A 6,604-nucleotide genomic window follows, 5' to 3' on the forward strand; every position below is an offset into this window, starting at 1 on the left:
CCTTGCCTGCCTCACCGAGGCGCCTCGAAGCCTCCTCGGCATCGCTCTGGACCCCTGACCCCCCTCACTCTCCCGTGCACCTCTTCCCTCTCTCCCTGCCTCGCCTCCCTCGCCCCCTCTCCCGAAGCAGAGCGCAGCCGCTGACGCCGTTCGCCGTAGCTGCAGCCACAACCTTCCCCTCGCTTCTCTGACCGGACCAGAGGCTCCGCCTAGACCCCCTCTTCCTCCCCACCGACCCACGCCCTACCGGAAGCCCCGAAGCGCCGTCCCGACGCTTTTCCCCTCCCGGCCACCGAGGACCGCCGCCGTCGATTCGCCGCCGTCGCCGCCTCCCCGAGCTTGCCGTCTGCTCCAACCGACTCCCCGTGAGCTCCTCTTCCTCCTCCCCCTTCCCGTTCTCACTCTCGAGCACCACAGCAACTGCACCGAGTTCGGCCGAAACCTGCCGCCGCCTGTGACCGCCGCCGACGTGCCTCCGGCCACCTAGTGGCCTGGCTGTTGTGCTCAGCTTTCTCCCCGCGCTGCGTAGAGCATGTAGGTGCCCCGCACGAGCCTCCCCGGCCACCGTAGCGTCAACCCCGAGCTCGCCCGAGCTCCGGCGACCGCCACAGTCGATGCCGGTGACGACTCCGGCCATCTTAGGCCCAGCCGCTGCCACTACTCGACGCGGACGAGCGCCCGCGTCACGTAGACGCTCTCCGCCGGCCATTTGGTCGCCGGAGGAGGAAACCCGCACCCCTCCGCCGTCTCTGGCTCCGCCGGCGACGAGCCGCGGGTCAACTCCGGCGAGTTGACCCGGGTTTGACCCCCTGCTGACACTGACAGTGGGCCCCGTGGCTATTAACCTGATTAGTTAGAGTTAATTAACTCTGTTAGTCGCCTAAGTCACTGACCAGTGGGCCCCACTGGTCAGGTTTGACCCGGACCAGCCCTGTTGACCTGCTGACGTCATGCCAACGTCATGCTGACGCAATAAGTATTTTCTGGATTTAAAAATAATCAAAAAATTCCAGAAAATTGTATAAACTTCTAAAAATCATAGAAATTCAACCGTAACTCCAAATTAAATAATTTATATATGAAGAATTATCAGAAAAATTCAAGGAATCCATCTGTACCATTTTCATGCATGTTAGAACAACTTATAGCTGCTCTTTAGCACAAATCAATTAAATGGCATTTGAATAATCACATATGGAGTTTGAATTTGAATCTTGTATTCAAACCAACTTCATTTAATCTGTTGCTAGTTGCATTAGCCCAAAACACATTCATTTTGCCATGTCATGATCATGCATCATATTGTGCATTGCATTGATCGTGTTTTTTCTGTATTGCCGGTATTTGTCCCCTCTCGATAGACGTGTACCGACGATGTGATCGTTGACACTGATGAAGACTCAATGCTATCTTCAGAAGTGCCAGGCAAGCAAAACCCCCTTGTTCATTCCGATAAAACCCCACTCTCCCGCTCCTGCTCTCTTTTACTGCATTAGGACAACAACGATTCATCTGTTACTTGCTGCGGTAGCTGAACCCCTTTATCCTCTGCATGACTGTCATTGCCACAGTAAATAGATGAAACCCACTAGCATGAGTAGGAGTTGTTTGAGCCCTGTTGTGCCTACTCATTCATGCTTATTGTCATGCCTGCTACTGCTTAGAGTTGTGTCAGGTCTGATTCATCGGGGATGAATCAGAGGCGGGTGAACATGTCCTACTGTGTGTGAGCTAAGTGTGTGAACACGATTTGGTAAAAGGTGTCGGTGAGAGGCCATGTAGGAGTACATGGTGGGTTGTCTCATTGAAGCCGTCCTCAGGAACTGAGTTCTGTGTTTGTGATCCATGATTCAGCTACTACCATACATTGGGCCCTGAAATATGACCCCGCTCGACTTCTTAATCACCCTTGTCCTCTGTCCAGGAGTTGCAAGTAGTTTCTGGTGTTTGTAGTATGCTGGAGGCCGTGGACAGCGCTGACCGTAGGGGTGGGCTGTGATGCGGTAGGCACGTGGCCGGGTAAACCGGGCGCCCGTTTGGTGTCACGGAACCCTGTTCACATCGTTTGGGGCTGTGAGCGAAACTCCGGCCGTATCTCCTCATGGATGGAACCCGAATAGGCGATAAACCTGGACTAGAGACTTGAGTGTTTAGGTAGGTCGTGGTCTACACCCACGTCGGCTTTCGCTTGAAGTCTGCCGAGCACATGTCATGTGCAGACGCTAAGTGGTGGAAACATGTATGAAGAAGTACACCCCTGCAGGGTTAACATCATCTATTCGAATAGCCGTGTCCGCGGAAAAGGACTTCTGGGTTGCTTATATCAGTTCATAGACAAGTGGAAGTGGATACCCTAAAATACGCAAGATAAGCGTGAGTGCTATGGATGGCGTTCTCGTAGGGAGACGGGAGCGGACCCATAGTGGTGTATTGATATGGTGAATATGTGGACTCGTGTGCGCCACCTCAAAAGAGTCGCTTGCAGTCGTAGTTTAGGATAGCCACCGAGTCAAAGCTGGCTTGCTGCAGTTAAACCCACCACCCCTTTGTTGATAATGATGCATATGTAGTTAGTTCTGATGTAAGTCTTGCTGGGTACATTTGTACTCACGTTTGCCTATTTTATGTTTTGCAGAGAGACTTCGGTCTCACTAGTAGTTCCGCGTGGACTTCGACGTTTAGCTTGTTACCTCAGCTACGATCTTGTGCCCTCGGCAGGATCTGGTAGATAGTCAGGCTTCTCAGCCTTTTTCATTTATAGATGTCTGTACTCAGACATGATAGCTTCCGCTTGTGCTTTGACTTGTATGCTCTGAGTGTTGGGTCATGGGACCCCTGTTTGTAATATCTCGCTCCTCGGAGCCTATTGAATAAATTACTCGAGTCATAGAGTCATGTTGTGATGCCATGTTGTATTTGCATATATCGAGCATATTGTGTGTATGTTATTGAAATGCTTGGTATGTGTGGGATCTGACTATCTAGTTGTTTATCTTTAGTAGCCTCTCTTACCGGGAAATGTCTCCTAGTGTTTCCACCGAGCCATGGTAGCTTGCTACTGCTCCGGAACACTTAGGCTGGCCGGCATGTGTCCTTCTTCGTTCCTGTGTCTGTCCCTTCGGGGAAATGTCACGCGATGAATACCGGAGTCCTGTTAGCCCGCTAAAGCCCGGTTCACCGGAGTCCTGCTAGCCCAGTGCTACAGCCTGGATTCACCCGCTGATGACCGACACGTTCGATGCTGGGTCATGGATGCCTGTCCCTGTAAGTCTGTGCCACTTTGGGTTTACGACTAGCCATGTCAGCCCGGGCTCCTTATCATATGGATGCTAGCGACACTGTCATATACGTGTGCCAAAAGGCGCAAACGGTCCCGGGCAAAGGTAAGGCGACACCCGTGGGAATACCGTGCGTGAGGCCGCAAAGTGATATGAGGTGTTACATGCTAGATCGATGTGGCATTGAGTCGGGGTCCTGACAGCGTTGGTATCAGAGCTTGACTGCCTGTAGGATTACCAAGCCAAACTGGTCGAAGTTGAGTCTAGAAATTCTTTAGTTATATAAGGGAATTGATTGTGGGATGGAACGTAAGGCTCTTTTACTCCTTATACCTCATGGCCTTCTGATCTGAGTCATCATCTTCTCTTCTACGGGGATTAAGAACTAGGCTATCTCTTCTTTCTATTAGGATCACGTGTTACTAATCAGTAGACTTATAAGATTGTTGGATTTAAGTCTCACTTCAGTTCCTACTACTTCCGTATGTTAATTGTTGATCTCGGAACCTTGATATTGTGCTTCTGAGTGGTTATGCCACCATTTTGTGAATGTCTCAAATCTTTTCTGAGCATTTACAGCCGTTATGTTGTCCGAGTCATCCCAGGTTTCTAAATAGTTTGAAGCAATTTGCAAATTCTTTCCTCCCGTTTCGATGTTCCTTTGGGCCAGATTAACCACACTAATCGGTGAGTTGAGGTACTTTATTGCCTTGACATATATGTTGGAGCTGGTATTATGACCCTAGGTGTCTTAGGGGATCATCTAGTAATTTAGCCATGATTTGTGTCCCAGTGTGATGATTCTGGCCTTTACCCTCGAAAGCATCCCGTGATGCTACTCAGTAGTAGGTATTCTATTTCTGGGTTTTGAACCCGAGATTCACTCTACCTACTTCATGTTGATAGTAATTGCTAGTGCCTTTAGGATATTAGTAACCTTTGCGATAGTCCTTGAAGTCCGTGGTATCTTCTTCTTCCAAATACCATGAACTACTTATGGCAGAAGTTCCTCGTTGAACTGAACGATCACAACCAGAGTGCTCTTGATGAGTTCTCCATTATATATTGTGGTTCTGCCAGTTCTACCTTTCTGCATGGGTTATCCGGAGGAATTATGTTGAACTTGGTTCGACATACTAATCTATGCATCCACAATTCAGAAAGTTATATGTTCCTTTGAGTTGTCCCTCTTTAGTTGTCTACTGACCTTCGTCTATCAATTGATAGTCAACAGTATGCGTGTGTTCGTTTATCGATGCCTATTACTTTTGTGGTCCGTCAAGCCATTCTATCGCGGAATGACTAGGAGAAACAAACTCCAGTACCTCATCCATATCTAGGATTGGGTCAAAGTAGTTGTATTCCGCAGATCAAATGCCAATCCAGCTTTTGCTCTGTTCTACCTTGGAGTATTACCATCTTTTATATCGGGATTGTTATAGGAATTGCACACCATCCTATGAACTCTTGGTACAGTGATACTTTTGCCATCATTGTTCATTCCTCGGTTCCTGTGTTATTGTAACCGGAATGCCGACAAATGAATCATGGCGTGTGAAATCAATACTGCTAGCAACTCTGTTGCTTGGTAGTTAAAGGATAATAATTTCATTCTTAGCGTGTTGGTTCTTGAATCATCATTCTAAGACTGATCGTGCTATCTAGTCCTTATTTCCGGTGCACCCTTCGATTGATGAGTTAGGATCTTGTCAAGTCCTCACTCATTTGATCATATCGTCTTGCCCTCAAAAGCAAGATTGTTCTCGAGCTTAGTAATATATCGGTGGTTCGTGATTTTCCGAGGTTCTTCTCGGAAGTATCACCAGGTTGTCGCCTGACCGCTATGTTGATCTCGTGATCAAGTTGGGTTCTTGTGAACCACCTTCTCTCCAAAAATCGATGTTAGATATCCCTGAGCTAGTTGGTTAAGCTAGACAACAACTTGGAGAGTTGGAAGATAAAAGCTTGCCTGACTTAGTTCGTTCCAAAGGGATATTCTTGTGTAGGGTGTGCTGAAGAAAGATGATATCTTCATCGATTGGTCCTTGTGATCAGTTGCTAGACCTATTGTCTTATCAATCCTTGATTTGAGTGTGGGCTATCGTCAAATCAAATCAGTACCAACGATGCTCGTAATGTTGTCCTACTCGTGATTGATCCCTCGAGCATACACCATTACATCTTTGGTCTGACCAATGCTATCACCGTGTTCACATGATGGTGGAAGTCCAGTGATATGGAAATTCCGATGAGTTGTTGTTGAGCCCATCAGTAGCATTTTGTCTCCCCCCATGAATCATGTTGAACATCAACCTAGTGTTGGAAACTTGTGTAAGCATTTCTTCGTGTTTCGTTCATGAAGCATATGTTTGAATGAAAGTAGTGACTTTCCCTAATTCATGTGCATATGATGCAAGTTGCCGCCATGAATTTGAGGAAGATTGTTTTGTTTCCTTGGAATCATCCCAAATCAGTCATGCACACGTGCGAAGTATTCTGTGGTCTGGAGGCTTGCAACCTTCATTCCATATGTGTCCCGAGCACACCAAGCCACTGATTGATTTGTTCAAGGAGAAGAAGTTCCTTCATAAGAGCTAATCATATGACTTATGCAAGGACTTCGTTATCCACGGTGATGGTTCCCACCTGAACTCGGTAGTGTTTTATTGTAAGACTACCATGTGATAATGTTTGTCTAGGAAAGCGTGTTCACATGTTTGTAGCAGAACCAGCTCATGTTTTGGAGCTTACTATCGTAGTTCATTCCCCGAGAATCTCGCAACGTCATCTCGTCGATTTGTGTTGCAAATTTCCGTTTTTCTTCCTAGACTCGATGAGTCTGGAATATCCTGACACCAACCAGATCTGAATCTCAGGCAGATATGATGGTTTGGAACATTTCCCAAAACTATAATATTGGTCCCTCGATAACTGGTAAAGTGGATGTCGTGGCCAGCACCACCCAGCCGAAAGACCTATTATTGTAGTATCTTGATTGAAGAAGTTGGCCACCTCCCCATAAGGATTTCGTAGGATTTACCTCCGTAACTGTTCCTTATGGATTCTATTGCTTCCGAAGTCCGACCTTTTACTTGCTGTTCTAGATACCAAACCATTTCAATGATTGGATTACACTAGCACATCAAGGAGAACATTAGAAGCGGAGTGCTAAATGTCTCTCGGTCGATCATCCAGATTTTGTTTCCTTGGCCTCGCTAGGATGAAATCTGAGTTGATGTTATCTTCCTATGCATCTGCATCGTCCATCGTTGTTCATCATGGTGGTATGTTGTGTTGCCAGGATCCTTGACACGGATGTTGGTAAA

The sequence above is a fragment of the Triticum aestivum genome, chromosome 5A (assembly GCF_018294505.1).
Source record: "Triticum aestivum cultivar Chinese Spring chromosome 5A, IWGSC CS RefSeq v2.1, whole genome shotgun sequence".
In the NCBI taxonomy this organism is placed as follows: Eukaryota; Viridiplantae; Streptophyta; class Magnoliopsida; order Poales; family Poaceae; genus Triticum; species Triticum aestivum.